Below are 23568 nucleotides of genomic sequence, written 5' to 3' on the forward strand. Positions count from 1 at the left end.
TGTTCATGCCCTCCTGTACCTTTTGTATTGTACCGTAATTGTGTTGCCCCCCCCCATACGTTGTAAAGCACTGCATAAACTGTTGGCGCTATATAAATTGTGTATAATAATAATAATGTTCAACCTCTTAGTGTTCTCTTTGTCAATTATTAATTATACTTAAAGTGGAGGGCCGCCCTAAAAAAAAAGATCATTAATATTCTTAAAAAAATGTTTAAAAAAACATTTGAAAAAAAAATTTTTTTTTACCTTGTCAGAAATCCCTGTTGCTAGGCAGTCTTCCTAATCTGCCTTCTTCCTGCTCCTTGGTGATCTTCGTCTTCTCTCCTCATTGCGTTGTCTTCTGGGTAATGGGGCACACTGTGTTCTAGGAACTGTGTGTTCCCTAACACAGCACGTCCCATTCACAAAGCGCCGTGTTACTCGCGCATGCGCAGTAGGAAACGGGCAGTGAAGCCACCTCTCTTAGTGAGGATGGTGGCGCTGGGACCCAAGAGCCGAGGGACATGTTGGCCTTGGCGGCCGACATCGCAGGCGCCCTGGAAAAGTAAGTCTCCTTATTAAAAGTCAGCAGCTACTTTTTTTTTAGCTGCTAACTTTTAAAAAAAAACATTTTTCAGCTGAAACACCGCTTTAATGTCTCAAGAAAATTCTACTGTTAAATTTTTAGGTAAAATAGGTTTAACTTAATACATTTTCAGGAGTAAGTTGTGGCATTCATGTATCCATCCCTCCCACGCCTGTCATCCTGCAGGCATCGGTAAAGCCTGGGACATGAGCATCCATCATCACCTTCCCATCGCATTAATACAAAGTGTTTATTCCTTACAGCCAAAATGTTATGTGTCCAAAGAAGTTTATACAATATCCTGTATTTTTAATATTGAAATAGTCTGTAGTTAAATATAGCATTCAACCCTGGTGGTTATGTGACCTTAAGTAAGTAAATCCAGTATGTTTTCGTTTTTAGAACCAGTCTATCCAAATCTCCACCCAATGGGTTCTCATGTATGTGGTCTAATGCCATGAACATCATATGTGAGGTATCAAAGTTATGCTGTAACCCAATTTGTCTGCTGATAAGTGTCATATGTTTACCATTAGGGATAAGTAAAATGTACCTGAGTTTGGTTTGAGGCAGGTTTGGCAAACACTATAACGGTAGGGTGCTGAGTTCAAACCCCAGTGCAATCATTGAGAGCTTACTGTTAAAAAAAAGGTATTGACCATTTTCTAGCCTAATAGAGAAGGGGTTGCAAAACAAATGCCATAGGGGGTTGGGTACTGTACTGGAGACATTTTTTGTTTGGTGGAGAGCAGCAATCTCGATAATGGTTAAAGGACAGCATTAAAAATGCTAAATTCCTTTTTTAATTATTATTATTATTATTATTATTATTACTATTATACAGGATTCATATAGTGCCAACAGTTTATGCAGCTCTTTAAAACTTGAGGATAGACAGTACAGGAGTTAGAGAGCAGAAGGTCTTGGGAAGGAGCAAAGAGAATGATTATGTTAGTATTTTGAGGCTAGTGATTTAGGTATTAGTATTTTCGGTTAGTGATGTTGCTGGGGGCCAGGTTATGGGTGGCTTTGTAAGTTATTGTTAGTCTCTTGAACTTAATTTGTTGGTTGAGTGGCAGCCAATGGAGGGATTGGCAGAGGGGTATAGCAGAAACTGAGTGGTTTGTAAGGTGGAACATTAAGGACTGAAGTGGGGATAGCCTATTTAGAGGTAAACCAGTGAGGACTGAGTTGCAGTACTCGAGGCAAGAGATGACCATGGAGTTGATTAGAAGCTTTGTGGTGACATTGTCTAGGAAGTTTGTCTATGAATTTTTAGGGGAAACCTCATGCAAAAAAAAAACTCATGCAAAAAAATCACTGAGTCCTTCCTAAAATCAAGAACAGACCCTTATCTGAGTATGCCACCTGGCTAGCCGGGAGAGAAGGTGAACAAACATGTGTCCCCCTTCCTGAACTATACCAACCACACAGCCTCAACATGGGAGATACCTTTGGAAAAACATCTTGTTCACTTGTAAATGAGAAGAAGCTTATTGAATATTGGATCCTCCTTTAACAATAAGAGCCTCCCCCCCACCCCAATGTGAATAAGTAAGTGGTAAAAACATCAATATAAATACACTGACACTTTTTATTAACAAATCTTTTATTATAAAATAAAGTCCCAATAAAGCTACATTTTCAGGACATTCTTTCAGGGGTCTACCCCTTCTTCTCAGTCCAAGCAGCACTGGTGCACAGATGTTAAGAAAAACCTGCAAATATAACAATCTCTGGAAAAAACACACAAACACAGGACAATAGACGTGACCAAGTTAGCCAGATAATACCAAGAGTGGGCTATTGAACAAAAAACAAATAATTAATACATTTATTTGGTAGTCATTTCGAAGTCTGAGGTCTACCGTCAGTTCATCTTTTGCTTCAAACTGATTTATCATTTTTAGTTCAAAGGTTTTCTTTTTCTGAGTCTGTTAAAATTCCCTTTAAGAACTATGTTAATGGAGGTGCAGCTGCATGATTCAGTAATATTTTCACTTCACTCACAGCTGTAAACTGTGTCCAGTTCTGTAGACCTCACTTACAAAAAGATATTGAAAAGATAGAATAAGTTCAGAGATGGGTAACAAAAATGGTGAAAGGTTTGGGGGAAAAAACATATCGAGAGTGACTTCAGGAATTTAATGTGTACAGTCTGTAGGAAAGAATGGAAAGGGGAGACACGATTGAAACCTTTAAATACATCAAGGGGTTGAATAAGATTCAGGAGGGCAGGCTTTTCAATATGGAACCAAAAACAAGAACACAGGAACATAACCTCAAATTAACTGGAGGAAAGTTCAAAACAAATCTTATTTTACTGAAAGGGTGGTTGATGATTGGAATAAACTATCAACAGAGGTAGTGAGACAGTCAACAATAAATAGCTTGGGATAAACATAAATCTATAGTCAGACAACAAGGTTAATGTAAAAAACAGCAAAAAAACAACAACAAAGAAAAAATGGGCAGAAGCGATGGACTACTCTACTAGTCTTTTTCTGATGTGACTTTTCTGTTTCTATATTTCTAAATCTGTATCGTACATGCTTTGGAAGCTTAAATGTAATTAGTGATGCATGAATTAGAGAGAGAGAGGAGAGTACATAGCTCACATGCCAGTATTAGTCTCTCACGATAAACTTACTTACAATATATTTACAGTGGAGTTGCAGGAGTATACAGAAAACTTAGATTAAACATATTTTCATTTTATGATGTTTCAAAATAAAAAAAATTACAGTTTTTATAAAATTAATTAACATAGATTTATATTTCTACCAGGTGGAACTCCACACCCCTTTTGTATCTGTATTTAGTCTAGTTTAACTGCTGTGCTGAGAAATAGCTGGGCTTTACAATGAATAATATCTCAAGCTCCCAGGAGGAAGTGAGGAAAAGTTTCACCAGTCGGTACAAGGACCATAATTTAAAACTTGACAGAGTTACTAACCCTTCCCACAATGTCCTAAACTAAACTAAAAAAAAAAGAAAAAAGTGTTGATCTAGGCTAGGAAACCACATGAATTTAAAGGAAAAAAATGCAATCCTTTTTATAGTAAGCCTGTCATGAAAGAAAATGCATGAAAATGATAGTTTCTTGGATGTTATGTTGTCCATTTAGTTTTAATGCATTATAAGCTACTGACTGGGAACGAGTCTTTGGTTAGAGAAAAGTCTATGTCCTTGTTCAGAGATTAGAAATTAAATGTGTTGGTGTAAGTTTGAGACAGCCATTCAACTTACATTTTTTTGCGTTAGAGGTCAACAATGGAAGCCATTTAAGTTCTCTCATGTCAAGCCTTTAATTACTTTTAATTTTATTTTTTACTATTTAATTTCACTTTTTAGTTTGCTTTTCCAATTTAATGCAGTTTTTATTTGTGTGAATGTCTGTTATATATCTGAGATATTGAAACTGTGTTTAAGGATAGGACATATTTTTCTAGTAAGAAACAAAATAATCAGCAGCAAAATATTGCCAAAATGTAGAAATAACTAACCTAGTGCATGATATATGCTATATGCTATAATGTAAACTTTATAGAAAAACAACAAAGTGTTCAGGATGTAAGACAACTATAACTCACAAAATGCAAGGGAAGCAAAATAGTAAACCCAGAAATGTTTTTAAACAGCAGTGTGAACTGTATGTTCGAATGTGAACATCAGCAAAACTAGGCATTAAGCCTGCAGTCAGGGAGTTTGAGAAATGCAAATGGAGATTTTTTTTCATTGGCTGTATTTAAATAACTTCTAGACTTATTCCTTACTGATCAATGAAACATGCTATGTTTAAAAGTCTGAACAATCAAAATGTGGTTGTAGAATTTAAATATTGACTACATTTTATAATTTGATTGATTTTAATTAAAGTAAAAATATAGAAAACCAATAGGCTCTGATCAAATGAAAAAAAAAAAAAACAGCTGTAATTTTTCAGTATTCACATTTTTGGTTTGAGTAACTTAACATTTTTAACATTTTTGGGTTGTTTTGAGTAACTTAACATTTTCCTTTGTAATCATTTTGAGAAATAATTACGCTGCAAATTGTGTTTGTTTCCACATTTATAGAAAAGCAATATACTGAGAATAATTTACTAAAGGAGTTCAGAATGTTCACTCCAAAAATTGCATGATTTTATTTAAATTGTCCAATCATTCAAAAGCAAATTTATGTTTACTTATTTTATTTGCACACAGTTTTTTGTGTGAAACATTCTAAATTCCCTTAGTAACTCAATATCATTATTTAATGATTTAACATTCATAATCATACCCTTGCCATATTGCTATGCACCTCTCCCCCCAGTAATCGAACTGCAACTTTGTAACTTTACAGCAAATTTAAACTTGCAAGGCTTCAAAAGGGCCTGATCTCTCTCTAGTGTCAGTTATTTAATTGTGACAGCCAACACATGTAGCTGTCAGAATAATCAAAATTACTTGCATCGGATTGGATGCGGGTGCTGTTCAGATGAGAATGTTCTGCTTGATTCATTCAACAATAATAGTTATTAGATAATAGATAATTTCAGACGATTCAGCAGAAATTTCAGAAATTCTATCCATGTATGGCCAGATTTTTACATATTTTACACAAGAACTGTACGGGCACTAGTACTCACTTGACTATGTCATCTCTGGGCCATGATCTCATTCACTGGTCTTGCAGACTTCTTGAACAAATATGACACCATCCTCCTAAAGAGAAAAAGGGCAAAGGCATTTTCAAGAAGAATATTGTGTAAAATATATATACGTGTTACATTTACACTATACTTAGTATGCCTATGCTTAACATAGAAAAATCTAACGAACAACTCGTTTTTTCTATTTACCTTAAAGTGATTATAAACTCAAAGTTTAAAAAAAATAACAATAAAGTTTTTACATACCTGCGTTGTGCAATGGAATTGCACAGAGAGGCCTTAAACCTCATCTTCTGGTCCAGTGCTCCTGGCTACTCCTTTTTACAGTGTGCCACCATAGGAAACCACTTCCTATTGTTGCATACCTGTGGGCCTGATCCTGAGCCACACTGTCTGTATCTGTTTGAGACCAGGAAGTGAGAGGAGGAAGCCGCTGCAGATGGGCACAGCATTTGATCGAGTGAAGATTCAGGTAAGTATAAGGGGAGTGAGGGGGCAATACATTTACCTAAACATTTTTTACTTTAATGCAGGGAATGCATTAATGTATAAAACATTAAGGCTTTAGAACCATGGCCAGTGCTACCACTAAGCAAACTAGACAGCTGCCTAGGGCTCATGGCTGCCTAGGGCGCTGGGCCATTGGTGTTCCTACTCTCTTCTCTCTGCAGCAAGCAACTAAGTCTCAGCAGGCAGCTGCCGCTTTATTTGCACATGTTAGAGGCACAGCAGAAGCAGAGGACTGTGTCTGTGTCCCGACTCCCAAATAAATGGAAGCAAGCAAACATGCATTGATGGGCGCTGATGTGGCTGCATTGATGAGCGCTGGTGTGGCTGCATTTGATGGGTGCTGGTGAGGCTGCATTTGATGGGTGCTGGTGAGGCTGCATTTGATGGGCACTTAATTAAAAAGGTGGGGTATACATGGACAGGGCAAAGAAAGTGGATTCAGGGGTGGAGCCAAGGGGGGCAGAAAAGTGAGGTTTCGCCTGGGGTGTTAAAAATCCTTGCTCCAGCCCTGTTTAGAACAATTTTAAAACAAGAAAATTACCCCGTGGGACTTTGCGGAATGGTGCTCAGTAGAAAAATACAATGCATGTATAAAAATATAAAGTTTATTTCAGTTGACATAAAAAAGACACATGTATACACCTTATCATCTTAGACTGTATCAAAAAATAAATAAATGCAAATTCACCAGTGTACATTTCAGATGCCAAAGAAGTTGGTGAAATATTGTTTTTTTAGCAGCAGCTTTAATCTCTATGCTGTATCCTGAAAAGGATCATTAATAACTTAAAAATACACAGTTTGCTGGACCCAAAGCAGCATGACTTTACTGAGGGCAGACCATGTCAGACTAATCTGACTGAATTTTCTGACTATATTACCAATGTTTTGGAGCAGAGTGGTGCTGTGGACATAGCATATCTTGATTTCAGCAAGGCATTTGATACAGTTCCACATAATGATCTAACACAAAAGTTGTACAAGCTAGGACTTAACGCATAGATGGTTCAGTGGATATGCAGTTGGCTAAAGAATAAATACCAGAGTGTGGTTGTAAATGGGGTTTGCTCAGAACAGAGAGCAGTCACTAGTGGTGCACCACAAGGCTCTATACTGGGTCCTGTTCGATTTCGATTTCTACATGTAAGTTATATAACTAAAGGTTTGTTGGGCAGAGTATTTTTTTTTTTTTTTTTTTTTGCTGATCATACAAGAGTGTGTAATATGGTTGATATTCCTGGAGGTGTCTGTAATATGGAACATGATTTGGTATTGCTGGAAGATTGGTCAAAGCAGTGGAGACTGCAATGCTCCTAAATGTATAATATTGCATCTAGGGAACAAGAATCCCTTAAGAAAGTACAACATTGGGGGTACAGTGTTGGTCAGCACTACAAAGGAAGAAGATTTGGGGGGTGCCTATTTCAGTGGATTGCAAACAGTGTGACAAGGTAGTGGAAAAAGCGAATATAATTCTAGGATGCAATGCTTGAAGGATCACCAGCAGGAGGAAGATGGTCCTGATTCCCCGGGCCTATATAAATCTTTAGTGAGAACTTATTTAGAATACTCTGTCGAGTTCTGGAGACCTCACTTACAGAAAGATATTGATAAGATAGAATGAGAACAATTTCAGGAACTTAATATGTACAGTCTGGAATAAAGAAGGGAAAGGAGAGACATGATTGAAACTTTTAAATACATCAAAGGGATGAAAAAGGTTTAGGAGGGTAGTTTTTTCTATATGAAACCAATCAAGAACGAACATGGGGACATTACCTCAAACTAACTAGAAGAAAGCTAATTAGTCAAAATTGCTTTTAGAAAGTATTGTTTTACTGAAAGGGCAGTTGATGATTGGAATAAACTTCCAGCCATGGCAGTGAGACAGTCAACAGTAAACGGCTTCAAACATACTTGGGACAAACATAGATCTATACTCAGACAAAAAAGTTAATGGAAAAAAAAAAGAAATAAATTCAAGAACAAAAAAAAAACGTAAAAAAAAAATTGGTCAGACTCGATAGACGACGTGCCCCTTTTCTGCCATCATGTTTCTATGTTTCTATAGAAACTACACATATTATAGCAGGTCTGTATTCAGTAATGCATCTTTGAGTGTATTTTGTTTAATGCAACTAGTGTAAGTACCTGAAGATGACCTGTTTTAGCCTCTAGAAATCCCTTGTACAGCAAAGCTCAGACTGGAAGAAGGAAAGAAGACAAATATCATTGTAACCTGAAATACAGTGCTTCTGTTCAAACAAAAGGCAAGCTGATAGAAGGAGAGAGAAGAATGATAAAGATATGTGCTCATAAGTGTCCTGCTTTTCCTACTCTGTGCAGTGACAGATTGGGAAGGGACAAGATAGTAAAGTAATACTAAATGCAGTAGAGAATGATCAGGATTACTGACCTGCAAGGCAGGACTGTGCTGTGTGGGACAGCTGTGTAATTCTCAAGACTCGATTTAAAAAATATTTTAAAAAAAATTGCCAGGATAAACAGTTCCCGTATGTGTATTTTATTTGTATATTTTGTAATTTTTCATAGTTCAGCATTGAGCAGTAGGGATGAGCTCGATGTTTGGGTCAAACAAAAGTTTGACTCGAACATTGGGTGTTTGCCCGTTTGCAGAACAGCGAACATTATGGGGCGTTCACAGGAAAATCAAGCGCCACGGAATGCTCCATAATGCACTGTGAGATCGCACTGCGTTGCTATATGATGAGCGATTAAAGCATGCACCTGACTTGCATGCTTTGGCCAATCACAGAGCACTCTATAGTCTGCATTTAGCATAGACTATATATTCAGTGATTACTTGATATTTAATCAGTACAGGCAGTGTATTAATATGGATATATACAGTCTTGTATATATATATATATATATATATATATATATATAGTCTTGTATATATATATATATATATATATATATATATATATATATATATACCCTGTTCCAAATTATTATGCAAATTTTATTTCAGTGTCACAAAGATAAATATTTAGTTTTTTCAGTTTAACTCATGGATGGCATTGTGTCTCAGGGCTCTTTTGATCACTGAAAACAATCCCGGACACCTGTGATAATTAGATTGCCAGGTGAACTACTACTACTAGATTGCCAGGTGAAAAACTACTAAAGGAGGGTGTTCCACATTATTAATCAGAGCACTATTTTCAAGCAATATGGGGAAGAAAAGGGATCTCTTTTCTGCTGAAAAGAGTGAAATAGTTCAATGCCTTGGAAGAGGTATGAAAACATTAGATATTTCATGAAAAGTTAAGTGTGATCATCACACTATTAAGAGATTTGTGGCTGACTCAGAGCACAGACAGGTTTTCGTGCAGATAAAGGCACACTGAGGAAGATTTCTGCCAGATCCATGCATCGGATCAAGAGAGCAGCTGCTAAAACACCATTACATAGGAGCAAACAGATATCTGAAGCTGCTGGTGCCTCTGGAGTCCCATGCAGTGGCGTAACTAGAACCTTCAGTGCCCCGATGCAAGAAACCATGAAGGGCTCCCCTGAACCCCAGCCAGGGCCCTTCCCTCTGAGTCCGGCGGTGGAACTCCAGGGCGTGGTCACAGGTATGACCTTTGTGAGCCCTGTAGTTCCACCACTGGCATCAGTAGTTTTTTTTTATTATTTTATTTTTTATTTTTAGGTGCCACATTGGGGGACTGTCCCTAGGCAAGATGGGGTCCCGGTCCCCAGAAGAGATGAGGTCCTTTTCTCCAGGGCAGATGAAGTTACTGCCCACAGGTGAGAAGGGGTCCCTGTCCCCAGGGGAGGTGGGGGTCCCTGTCCCCATGTGAGAAGGGGTCCCTGTCCCCAGGGGGAATGTAATGGTGTGTGGGGGATGGTGTCCTCTCACTCACCATGACCAAGCTGTAGGCCGAGCACTCATCCATGTTGGCCTGGGCTCCATCCACTGTGCTGGACGGGCGATCAGCATATCTCCCAGAAAGACCTTTCATCATCTGTTTATGATGGGGGAGGAGGGGGGCTGGCAGACAAGCCTGCAGTGTCCTCCGGGGGGCTCTCATAGGGCTGCACTGCATCTGTGTGCTTAAAGCGGTTCTTCACCCTAAAGGGGAAGTTCCGCTAGTATTATCCCTCCCCCCCTCCGGTGCCACAATCGGCACCTTTCGGGGGGGAGGGGGGTGCAGTTACCTGGATAATCCAGGTAACTGCACCCACTTCCGGCCAGACCGCCGCAGACCCCCGCATCGCTCCGCCCCCCCCGTTGTGTTCTGGGAAACACACAGTTCCCAGAGACACAGCGGTGGACCATAAGAGAAGCGCAGCACAACTCGCGCATGCGCAGTAGGGAACCGGGCAGTGAAGCCCTCATGCTTCACTTCCCGATTCCCTGACAGAGGATGGCGGCGGTGGCTGCAGCGAGACGAGCGATCGCTCATCATCTGCCGCCGACATCGCTGGAACCTGGGACAGGTAAGTGTGATATTATTAAAAGTCAGCAGCTGCAATATTAGTAGCTGCTGGCTTTTAATTTTTTTTTTTAGGTGCAGCTCCTCTTTAAAGTTTGTTTACCTGGGAGAAGTATGCAGTGCAGTGTGGGCTGGACTCGGGGGGGGGGGGACTCTGGCTGGGGAGAACAAACATTGGACTGAGCGGCAATGCATGGAGCAGGAGAGGGGTACTCTGAGGAGCCGGCTGAGGACACAGGTCATGCGGGGAATGCACAACTAAAGAGCAGCCAGTGCGATAGTCGAGCATGGAGCTCTGCTAGTCACCCTCCACCTCCAGCCACCCGTGTACATGGTGCACTGGTACTCCTAGCTGCCTATGCTGCTGCCAGCCATATGTAGAGGGGGCTGCATGGGCCCCCTGCATCACAGGGCCCGGTTGCGGTCGTGACTACTGCACCCTCTATAGTTACGCCCCTGGTCCCATGGACATCAAGGTATAGAGTCCTCCAGAGTCTTGCAACTGTGCATAAACCTTCCATTCTGCCACCACAAGGGTAAAATTGCAGAACTCATCCTGCCTTCGCAGGGGGAGCAGATGATGAAACATCTTCAGGAGGCCTTGAAGAAAGGTTTGTGTAACGCATTTCCAGACCCTGGAAGGTTACCATTTCCTGGTGCTAGACAATGCGTTTAGTCAGAGGAAAAGTGGTGGAGAAGGTGGTCGCCTGACTGATGCCTTTATACAATTTTTCAGTCCTCAGCGCCAAGGTCTGATTGGTTCAAGCAACCATTGCCAGCATCTGCATTATATGGTGCAGGAATATCTAGGGGCATAAGGCAGACTTGGAGACCTTTCCAACAGAGCATCCACTGGGTTACTGGGTCTTGAGGATTGACCACTGGCCAGAACTTGCTCAATATGCAATTGAGCTACTGGTCTGTCCTGCATCCAGCATGCTTTCTGAATGCACATTCAGTGCTGCTGTTTGTAATGGATCAAAGAGTGCGCCTGTCCACAGACTCTGTTGATAGGCTCCCATTCATGAAAATCAATTAGACTTGGATCAGCAGCTATCAAGCACCTGATCCTAATTTAACTGATTGAATTTTCTATGGATCTGGGATACCTTGAAGTCCGCCTATGCTGACTATGCTATTCCTCCTCAATCTTGATGACGCTAGCTTCCAACAATATTTTTGGTTTAGGGCACCACCACCACCACCCAAGGCCCAATTTTTCTGCCACTGTTTAACAGTGGAATGTAATTACAATTTTTGATATAATATTTCAGAGTAGGGCCCGCTCCTGTGCCAAAAAAGAGGATCTGTGAGGGGTTACAGTTTTGTGGCACCACCACCCAAGGCCCAATTTTTCTGTCCCTGTTTAACAGGGCATGTAATTACAATTTTTGATATAATATTTCAACACAAGGCCCGTTCTTGCGCCCAACAAGAATAACTGTGAGGGCTTACAGTGTTCTGGTGCTAACAAAACCAAAGGCCCAATTTTTCTGCCCCCGTTTAACAGGGGCATGTAATTACTCTTTTTTAAACCCTAGTTAAGTGGGGCCCATTGCTGCACTCAACAAGAGTAACTTGTTCTGGTGCCACCAAAACCAAAAGCCCAATTTTTCTGCTCCTGTTTAACAAGGCCATGTAATTACAATTTTTGATATAATATTTCACAGCAGGGCCCGTTTCTGCCCCCAACAAGAGTAACTGTGAGGGGTTACAGTGTTCTGGTGCCACCAACACCTAAGGCTCAGTTTTTATGCAGAGTATATAGGGCAGGCCATATAGTATACTCTGCTGTTCAGAGTATATAGTGCCACCATTTTTTTTTTAATTTTGGTGTGGAGTTCCCCTTAATATCCATACCAGACCTGAAGGGCCTGGTATGTATTTGGGGGGGGGGGGATCCACGCCATTTTATTTTGGTATTTTTGGTATTTTTATCTATATTTCCAGGATCCAACAATACATTACAGCTGCAAGCAGTTTAAATTACATTTTTCCTTTAGCAATGCCAATTTGCTGTGGTACTGTAAGATGTGCTACTTTACAGGCATACTAAGGACACCCCCTAGGCATGATATATAAAGGAATATTTTATTTTTATTGTTTCACTTTAAGCATTATTAAAATCACTGATCCCTAAAAAACTGCTGTTTGTAAAACTTATTTTTGCATTGATACATGTCCCCTGGGGCAGGACCTGGGTCCCCAAACACTTTTTATGTCAATAACTTGCATATAATCACTCATTATCTGTGGTGGCTTCATTCGTTTTCTCTTTTTTTTTCTTTCAATATGTTTATTGTAAATTTTCATAAAGCACTATAAACCATATAATACCTGCGGTGATCATTACAATGATACAACAAGAAGTCAAGAAAAATCAAATCTAATAGTGAATAATAGAGTTGAAGCAATCATTTCCTGAGTGATTTCAGAGTGTGGGAGTAAAAAACATAGCGCGTGTCATCTGGTTAATTCTTCCATTTTTTTGGCAGGTAAATCACGGAAATGCCCCCCTCTGCTCAGTGGTTTGACCGCACCATTGTTCGTAGGGTGTCATGGATGGGGCAATGGTTTGTTACACCATTGCGCATTTAGGAAATGGGATATTTGTAGACAACAAAATCTTTCTGAGTCAGACATCTCCAGCTTGCTCTGACAGAAACTGAGCGAGAGTGGGCCCGGGGCGGGGGGGGGGGGGGAGTCAAAAAGTGTTCAATGCGGAATAATCCTTTATCTAACTACCATCAAAAGGCTTTGGTGGTATTCATGCTTGATGGGAAGTTGGGGTTGTGAAAAATATGTGCTAGTGGTGACATGGCTGACGTCAGAGATTGGTGTCTTTCAGGTTATTCCATAGAGAGGTGGATTTGGAGAGCACAGGGGGCATAACAGGGGGGCGATCCTTTACTGGGCACCAGAGGAGGAAGTCTGAAGTGTGCATTGGAATTGCTTGCCTCTCTATCTGCCCCAATCTGGCTTTTCTATGCGTGCGTAGATAATTGACAATTGTGCCAGTCTAGCCACTTGATAATACCACAGGACGTTTGGGGCGCATTTGCGAATTTGTGGACCATAGGAGACCCCTTGTATATCTGAGTTAGTGTGGATGGTGATTGCCAGAGTTTCTATCGCTATTGCAAATATAAGGGATGATAGGGGACACCCTTGTCTGGTCCCCCTAGCTATTTTTATGGTGTCCGAATAGTAACCCTGCAGTCTTATACACGCTTCTGGGTGGGAATAAAGTGCTGACATTAAGCCCATAAATCTCCGGCCAAAGTCCCATCCTTGTAGAATGGTAAATAGGTACGGCCAGGAAACCGAATTGAAGGCTTTTTGGAGATCGAGTGAGAGCAGCAGCCCTTCCTGCCATGTCCCCTGTGTCCATCCCGATTGTAGTATCGAGATGATATCGATTGTCCTACGAATTTGGCCTGGACCTTGCCTGCCTGGGATAAATCCCACCTGGTCTTTGTGAATATATAATGATATGGCCCTATAATTTCCTACCTCCTCCTGGTCCTTATGTGGTTTAGGGATTACCGATATATAAGTCATGTTTAGGGTTCTATCTAAGGGGTCTCCTTTGGTTTTATCATTAAAGAATTTTGTGAGGGGTTGGGCCAGAGTCTGTGCGAATGTCTTATAATATGTTACAGAGAATTCATCTGGTCCTGGGGCAGATCCCCTCTAGGTTTTTAATGACATTCAAAACTTCCTCTACAGCAATAGCAGACTCTAGGATGTCATGGTGTTTGGTATCCAATTATGGGATTGGGAGCGGGTTCAATAAGGAATTCATGTGAAGCTCACTATCTTCACTATCTGCGGTGTATAGTTTCTCATAGAAGCTGTGGAAAGTTTCCATAATGTGTTTCGGGTTCAAGGTGTGTTGAGTGCCCGACACCCGTATTTTAGGTGAGTTTCGCTGTCTGGTTAGGGGGGTCAGTTTGGCTGAAAGCATGTGGCCCATTTTGTCATCTTGGTGCTTTTCAGCTTTCAAAGTAAGGGCTAGGTTGAGGGATAAGTGCGCTGCATCCAATGCAGCCATGGAAGCCAGGCAGAGGTCTTGTTTATGTAGACGGCGTAAGCATATAAATTCCTAGTCTAGCTTGTCTATGCCAATTGAGTGTTCCTTTTTCACCCGAGAAGAAATTTGAATCAATTTGCCTCAGATCATGGCCTTGGGAGCGGCCCATAGGGTCTCCGCGGACACCTCTGCACTTGAAGTCAAGAGGAAGTATTCCTCGATAGCTTTCTCAATTTCTGATGCCCTCACTGGGTCACTGAGCAAAGATTAGTTTAGTCTTCACTGAAGAAGGTTGGGGTGGTTGGAGCTTCTTCTAAGGGATAGAAGGACTATGGAATGGTCAGACTATACCATGTCTCTTATAGAGGATTTGAGTAGGTCTGGATTTTGGCTGCAGAGATAAATATGTGGTCAATCCTAGTGTATGACTGGTGTGGATATGAGAAGTGTGTATAATCACGTGTAGTTGGGTTAAGTTCTCTCCAGGCATCTACAAGACCATATTGATGGATTAGCTTAGCTATTTTGAGGCTTCTTTTGGGCAGACGGATAAGCTGGGTTCTGGGGGCCTGGTTTTGTCCAACCTTGATCTAGGGCAGTATTTGAGCCCCCCCCCCCCTATAAATGACTGTTCCACTCACCATGGGTCCTAGTGTTTTGAGCATCATCTGAAAAAACGTAGCCAGTCCCCGATTAGGTGCATAGTATTAAATGATAGAGTAAATTTGGTCATCTATAGTGCCCTTTATGAGAATGAATCTGCCCTCTAGGACCCTGTGTTCTAGTTGCGGTTTGAACTTGCAGTGCGTAGATATTAGGATCACCACTCCCCTAGTTTTGTCCTTAGCATTGGCGAGGAAAAACAGCGGAAATTTTGCATGCAGGAAGGAGGGATTATGCCACTTTGGAAAGTGGTACGTCAACCTTTTGGGAATGCATGAAACTTTTCCGGCGTTTAACCAGGGACTCCATCCCCTGCGTGTTGTGGGAAGCAACCCGCAGGGGAGGAGAGGGCATAGTGGAGTCAGCCATCAAGCATAGGGTGAAGGCCCTCTGTTGTTATCCTGTCACCTACCAAAATTTTTGCACCCCTTCAGAAGTTGTCCCAGTGGAGGGATCCCGAAGGCTGTCAAAGAGGGGAGAAAAAGAAAAAGAACAAATATTGGATTCAGTCTCTGCTATAGAATGAGCTCAGGAAAATCCAGAGCCATTGGGTAGGTGGGGTGCAAGAACATATCACCCCGACCTAGGCACACCAAACTTTATAACTTAACAAACATGTTGAAAAACTTAAAGTCCAACTACAACAGGTACAATGCAGTATAAAGGCTGAGCTGGTCTAGCTTATAAATGTGTGAGGGAGGTAAGGGGAAGATGGAGGATTGTTTACCGGAACATGGAATATGAAAATATACAGATGGGGGGTGGGCAAAGGGGGATATTAAAGGAAGTTCTCTATCCAGGTGGGTAGGGTACTGGATGTATCCCCTAGAATTTGGACCCATCGAGAGGGAATCCCATGTGATAACCCCGATATAAGAGATGTGAGCTATCTATCTATGCCTACTAGCATTTGAGCATAGTATCCTGGGTGAAGGTCCTGGAAAGATGTATATTTGCAGTAAACTATGAAAACCAGCGTAGCTTATACCAAACCAGGTAGCCGGGCAACCACCAATTACACAAAAAAAAAGGGGGGGGGAATGATTTCCCTCCTTCCCTCCTTCCCTCCTCCTTCCCCTCTAGGTGTTGTGGATAAATAAGTACACCGAGCAACGGACCAGAGTCTGGTCAGATTTGGAACAAAAAAAAGGTAGCACAACCATTCAGTTCTTGTTCTGTATCAGTGGGGTCTGCCTTCCTTGGATCACTTGAAGTTGGGTTTGGTCCACACCAGCGAGATGGGGCTGGAAGGAGTTTGATGTTTCCTGGATCCCGTGTGGGGATGCGGTGGGGTTTGTGGCAGACCCAGTGTGATTAATCTCAGTCCCAGTAGAAGTCTTGCTCCTTCCTGGAGGTCAGATTGAGTATGTCTTGGATTTGAAGGTGAATTTGAGAGCCAATGGGAATGCTGACCAATTTTTTATCTCCTTCTGTGAGAGAACCGCCAGCAGGGGTTTCAGCGACCATCGCCTTTGGATGGTTGATGGCGATATGTTAGAGCAGATTTGGATCGGATGATTCTGGCAAAGGAGAGGTGCTTGCTTGCTGGATCTTTTCATGATCTCCTCCTTCACCGAGTAGAAATGGGGCTTCTCTATGATTTCTTTAGGGGCTCCATCTTTTCTTGGGGGTCCCAGGGCCCAGTGAGCTCTGATCAGTTCCAATTTATGCATGTCAGGAATAAGGTCTTTAATGAAGTCCTGGACTGCTGCAGTGACATCTGTGATAGACTCCGGGAGCCCCCTTAACCTGAAGTTGTACCTTCTTGATCGGTTCTCAAGATCATCGATCTTGTTCAGGGCAATATCAAGTTGTTCTTGTACGACATGAATGTGGTCAGAATTTTGGTTGGTCCTGGCCACAGTAGTTTCAAGCTTGTTTTCCATGGTTTCTATATGGTCACCAAAGTTTTGAAAATCGGCCTTAATGTCCCCTGTAATTTGGGCAGCAATGGTGGTTAGCCCTCTGCCAAGAAACTCATATAGCCTGTTAAAGAGATCTGCTGTGTTGATGAGGGAATCTGAGTTGCCCTGTATAGGGAGGTGTGTGGAGGCCAAGTAGGCCTCAGTGGGCCTCAGGGGGGATAGCAGGTAATCCTCCACTGTGTGGCTGATGAGGGATTCTGTGGATGCGGGAGAGGGTGCAGCGGCATGCTGGGTGTCCAGGGGGTGTCTGTGGGGGTTTATGAGCTGAGCTCTCGGTGTTTTGCTCCTCCATGGCTGTATCTGAGGGAGCCGCGGCCACCATCTTGGATACAAGTAGCTCCGGGATCAGGCTGAATCACGGCCATAGGTCTCGTTTGACCAAGCCCCCGGGTATTAAAAGGATCCTAGATGAATCCCACAGCTAATGGTGCTGTCCAGTAGCGTTTCTCCAGTCGAATGCTGTGTGTGCCATTATGGCGGGGCAATGCGGAGCTCCAGACTCAAGCAGCCATCTTGGAGTCCTCTGCGCATGCGCACCCGATCTTTTCTTTTTTTAGGCTCTTTCTCTGTTTTCAGCTTTTCTTTTCTTTTTTTACATGGATAAATAAAAGCTAACCATTGTTAGCACCCCTTTCAGTGGTAAATGGTTTGTCTCAACACTCTGCTACATTTGTAGGAAAACGTGTTCTGTTGAAAAACAACAGACTTATTGACCAGATTATGGAAGATAAAGAAAATAAAGTCTAAAATCAAATGTAATTTAGCCATCACTTTTAAAAATTGGTAAGCTGTAATAAAATAAATATTTGCATCTGGGTTTAATAGGTTTAATACTACTTTCAGATAATATCTTAGTATTGTATATGCATGTATCTATTTAATATCTTAATCTTGCATCTGCAAATACCATGGATGAAGAGTGTAGATTTATTATTTTTAGCTAAGGATGCAATTAATGCTTTCAGTTTTTCCTGAAATACAAAATGTCCATTTGACACGTCCCACGGGCTTCGAGATCCTAACAAAGATATATGCCCATAGCTAAAGTACGCTGAACTTTACAAATCACCTTAATGGTATCTTGTATAATTCAACACTATTTGCAAGTAGTACTTTTAATTTCTATCTAATAAAGTCTTTTCACTGAACCCCAAGGGTCTAGCTATAAAAGTTAGATTTAATTTTGTATATAATGTGGCTTAAATTGACTTGAAAGCATTAGGAGGAACATGCAGCTTAGGCAGATAAGACTGACATTATGACTTAATGAAACACACTACAGTAAAAATTAATCATTACTTCTCATTAACATAATTGGAAAAATGTGATATAATCTGCTACATTTGTTTGATATATCGTGTAAACAGAGATATAGTTATGCTGTATGAGGGTTATGAGAATTAATAAATTACTACCTGGCCCAATGTGAGTGTTTATTTATAAAAATATGACTATATTTGACATTTATGACAATCTAATCAAAAGTTTTGCCCAGCTTGATCAGCCATTATACTTTATGCATTTTTTTCCTGAAAAAATCATTTTATTAACATATATTTTTTTATTTGTGTTGGGGAATTTAGGAAGACCTATGTTTAGCCTTCTAACTTTTCCTTTGGGTGGAAATAGCAAGTAACAGTGAAACTGTATCTACTGTACTGCTCAGTTTTAAAGTGATCATCTAGTGCTGTGAAGTGTTTCAGGGATGTCTTCGGGCTCTTTATCAAACATGCTGAAAAGGAGTAGCATTAGGAACAGTAAAAGGAGGAGATCACCCGGGGAACTTCTCAATAATTCAGGTGGGTTGAAAAAGGCAACAATAGTTTTACACACAGGACCAATCGCTCTCCTTCTGGAAGGAAATTAAAACCCTAGGTTGTAGCTATTTTGTAAAAATAATCGCACAACCTCGTGTTTATTATGATTTCAGATCTGTTTAACTGTTGTGAAGTGTAAATTTTGCTAAAATGCAAAAAAAATATAAAAAAATCAGTGTAAGTATAATATACAGGAAGTAAAATTTGAGTTTTTAGTGTGTGGTAAACAGTGCAGTGTTATGGAAAGCCAGTCACTGACAAAAAAAAAGCTTGATTTTAGGTTGGGGATATGATCATTATTTACCCCTATTATACATACTTGGGAACTTCATGTGGAAATGTAATATGGTTGCTAGGGCATTACAGGAATTAGTCAAATCTCTGGGCTGGATCCAGTCTTCAGAACAACTGTGATCAGTCCCCTAATGTTGCAGCAGAATGCAAAGTTCAGACCTCAGAGCAGTGCTGTGCCATACAAACAGTGAGGAAGCTTTCTAACTCCACCACCAAAGCCTGGGAACTACTATGCAAACAAAAAAATCATGATAAGCACCTGGCAGTCAATGAGAAAATGCAGTGGATTAACACCTATAAGTTCCAAACCTGGTGTGCGGGGTAAGGAGCACTTGTCATGGTAGTTGTGTGTTTTAATATTTAGCTTTGTTTGTTTTCTTTTTATTTTGTTTTGTTGCTGTCCTTCTCAGTGGCAGGTGATATGTAATGAACTCCTAGTTTTCAAGACACACCCTTTTCTCCCTGTAGTGGATGTCTAGGAGGCTAAAGATCTATCACCCTTCTCTCAGTCTATGGACACACATGTGGACAGTGATGAGGACTAATGTTCCTACCACTTTTTAAGTGCAATTTATTTATCAATACCACCCACTTCACCCCCCCCCCCCCCAATCACCCACTTCATCCCTAATTAGTAGGAATACTGTTTATGAAAAATCTCCTGGTTTGCCCATTGGACATTATTTAATGAATTAGGCCCTATGGGGGACATTTACTAAAACTGGTCTCACAGAATATGATGCAACTGTGCATAGTAATCAAGCTTGAAAGTTTTATTGTCAAAGTTTAACTGAACAAGCTGAAGTTAGAAGCTTAGAAGCTTGTTTACTATGTACAGTTCTGCACTAAATTCTGTGTGCACCCGTTTTAGTAAATCTCCCCCTATATGACTTGAAAGATATTTTCAAACTAAATACAAGCTCCTAGATTCTTAAAGTGGAAGTAAACTTCCAACATTAAATTGTACCTATAGATAAGCCTATAATAAGGCTTACCTATAGGTAGTGTAAATATATTCTAAAGAATTAAGATGTTAAGCTTTCATAAGCCTGTATGGTGGGGGCAAAATCATAAGAGGATGCATACCAGCCATGGCCGTGGCAACCTGGTAGGCTTGCTAGCCAAGCTTATTTTTAGTCCAGTGGTTGTGGCTTCCTCCCAGCAATCCAGCAGTTCCTGTCTGATCATTTCCTTTCTACTGGGTCATTACTACCGGTTCGCAGGTTAGGGGCTGGCCACTGCTCCCTTTTTCCATCTTTGCATCAGTGACAACCCTTCCTTAGAGCCCCCTGCAGTTCCCCTGGGCATATCATAATTTGGATCATATACCAACTGTCCTTCTGGGTTTCCTCCACCTTGATGGGCTAGCATGCAACATCTTATGCTTTTGTCCCAACAATACAGGCTTATGCATGCATACCATCTTAATTCCTTTATCCTACAAGGCTTATGATGCCATTTTTGAATTGGAATAAACTTTTTATTTTGAATTATTTTAACATATGATTTATTTTGGAAGAATTTTACCACAAAGAACTGTTATATTGAGACATGCACCATTTTGTGGTCATTTTCCATATAGCGCTCTGGTATGTGTTTTTCTTTGGACGGGGTTGTGTACATGCCATGGCCATGAAGCTGACCTGACATGTAACAATCAGCAGGTGGCACGACCATTGAAAGCTACACATTCAAGTTAACAGGGAAATGCTGCAAACGCCCTGCAAATGCATGCAATGCATGTGGTCAAGACATGTTTGATGGCAAAATTGGGTTAAAACAAGAGGTAAGGAAGCATCACATTACTTCTTCTCCACCTGTCAGTAGCCTGTGGAGAGCAATCTGAACATGGATCAGACTTCAGAAGCAAGGGAATTTTAGACACATAAATCTGGCCTTCTAAATAAAGTATATGTTCCTCATAGTGTCACATTAGGCCCCTTTTACACTGCCTTGCTGCGGTTTTCCCACAGCATGAGTGCAAGGCAATGTACCCATGGTTTTTGTGTGGGTTGCCTGTGCTTTCTAATAGACTAATAGACTTCTTTTAGGTTGGACATTTTTGGTGTGTTTTTTAAAAGTGCACCAAAGATGAGGAATGCAGGACTTTTGGTCAAAAATGCCCCATCTAATGTAAGTCTATGGAAAAGCACGGGTAACCTGCCTGAAACCACAGATGCACTACACTGCACCTTTGCTGTGGAGAAACCACAGTGGGACAGTGTGAAAGTGTCCTTTGATGAGGCTCAATAATGCAAAACATAATAACAATTTAGGACTGCAGATTTCCCTCTTGTTGACATTCAATTGCCACAGGATTTTAAACTGATGCTTTTAATTGTGTAGCTGCATTGATGATTGTTTGTAATCTGCATGAGATTGTATTCCTTTAAATGGCCTATTTGAGTTCAGCGTAGCAATCCTCAGATGAGTTTTGATGTTGCCTAGAGTTCTGTAATAAATATGTTAAATTCTTAACCAGTCCAGGCCAATTCTGACATTTCTGCAATACATGTAAAAATAAGAATTTATCTGCTAGAAAATGACTTAGGAATCCCAAACATTATAGATTTTTTAAGCAGATATTTGCACAACAATGCAAAATTTCAGGAAAAATATATTTTAATAGGTTCTAGTAAACACAAACACAATACCCTATTTTTTGGTAATACATAAAAGAACAATTTCAGTTTCTGTCACTGTCCAGGGAAGCAGATACTGCCAGTCACATTCTTACTGGGTTGACCAATCGGAGAGAAGAGCCCAGTTAAGGGTGCAGTGGCAGGAGGGAGAAGCCCCTTCCACCTCCTTTAAGGCCCCTTTCACACAGGCGGCTGTTCTGCCGCAGGAATCATGTTTATTTTTTTCTACAAAATTCAAGGCTCCAGGCACAGCGATCAGCTGCGTTTGCACAGTGCGTTTACCAGCGTTTACATGCGTTTACATGCGTTTTTATGCGGTTGCGTTTAACTGCAGTTTTTATTCCCATAGCAACCCTTTTATTTATTTATGTTTTTGTTCCCTGGAATGTACCCATGATGCATTGCAGTCCTCTATATTTAAACCTGTTTCTTTGTTCTCTGGCTGAGTGTGTGTTGGAGTTTTGCAGGAGTGGAGAGGAGTGCTGAGTTTTGTGCCAGTTTTTTTGAAAAATGAATGCAAATATGGGTAGTTTGCTTGCAATGCTCATTTTGCTGATGATGAGGATGAAGAGAAGAAGAGCGATCCAGAGTAGGCGACGTCCTCGTCGTTACTGGGTCCATCCCCTAACGTCTCAGCGCCTATCGATCGGCTACTTTGCCCTCATGTTCGGTGAGCTGAGGACTCATGGGGACAAGTTCCACAATTACACCAGGATGTCGGTGGCATGCTTCGATGAGCTGTTGGGACTTGTTAGAGGACGCCTGACCAGAACCACGACCAATATGCGAAGAAGCATTAGTCCAGAAGAACGGCTGTTACTTACGTTAAGGTAGGTTTTCCATATGTTGAACAAATGCTTAAATTCATGTACATGCAGGCTTAGGCAATATTGGCAATAGTGTGTGTGTATGTATGTATGTATATGTATATGTATATGTGTGTATATATATATATATATATATATATATATATATATATAGATGAATCTATAACCTAATCTATATCACAACAGCGATTTTTCGCACATTACTCCCATTACCATTATTTTTTATCCTTGAAAACTATCTATCGTGCCTTGCACAGTCAGTTTTATTTTTTGCAAATAGGAAACGTCATCAAATTTCAGTAGTTTCTCATTATGTAGGTGAGCTCTGAACACAAAGGCAGAGTTTTGCATTAACAAGCAAGGTACCACCAAATAATATTTTGTACTAGACCAACCCACCACCAGGCTTCCTGTTTGGATGCCAGCACCTACTACCAGAGCCGAGGGATTTATCTTTGGGCTGCAATGTGTTAAAAGTCATCAGCTTATCTAGATGCTGATGTTTATTTGTTACCATGTAGAACTCCATATGTATATTGATTTTTTTTAAAATTTTATTTATTTTACTATATTTTATATTTTCTGAATTGTTATCAATTTTGTATTGCAGATACCTTGCCACTGGTGCCAGTTTCACCTCCCTCCATCATCAATTTCTGATGGGAATTTCCACCGTATCCACCATTGTGCATGATACCTGTTACGTCATCTGGGAAGAACTGAGAACATCAGTCATGCCGGAGCCAACATCCAGTCTGTGGGAGGAAATAGCGGAGGAATTTTGGGAGAAGACCAACTTCCCAAACTGCATTGGGGCATTAGATGGGAAACACATCCGGCTCATCAAGCCTCCAAAATCCGGTTCCCGCTTTTTCAATTATAAGAAATACTTTTCTATTGTGCTTCTGGGACTCAGCGATGCAAATATGAAGTTCATCGCTGTGGATGTTGGAGCGTATGGGAGTTCTGGAGATTCGAGAATTTTCAGAAATTCCGTAATGGGGCGGCGTTTTCAACATGGCGAATTTCAGGTGCCACAGTCAAGGCCTCTCCCTGGTACTACTGGACCAGATCTTCCACTTGTAGTGCTGGGAGATGAGGCATTTGCCTTATCCACGCACCTGCTAAGGCCCTATACCAGGCATGGTCTCACTGCCAGGAGGCAA

The 23568-nt window shown here is 40.9% G+C and overlaps 1 long non-coding RNA gene across 2 annotated transcripts in view; it reads right to left on the reverse strand.

Annotated features, from left to right (window-relative positions):
* LOC143990207 (uncharacterized) overlaps window positions 1–23568 on the reverse strand; it is a 54633-nt gene that overhangs the window by 10402 nt on the left and 20663 nt on the right. For both annotated transcript variants that reach the window (XR_013277216.1, XR_013277214.1), the window contains exon 2: window positions 5202–5277. This is a non-coding gene — a long non-coding RNA (uncharacterized LOC143990207). The remainder of the gene's footprint in view (window positions 1–5201; window positions 5278–23568) is intronic.

This window comes from Lithobates pipiens, unplaced genomic scaffold (assembly GCF_037356315.1).
Source record: "Lithobates pipiens isolate NorthernLeopardFrog02 unplaced genomic scaffold, aLitPip1_a1.2 Scaffold_18, whole genome shotgun sequence".
Taxonomy (NCBI): Eukaryota; Metazoa; Chordata; class Amphibia; order Anura; family Ranidae; genus Lithobates; species Lithobates pipiens.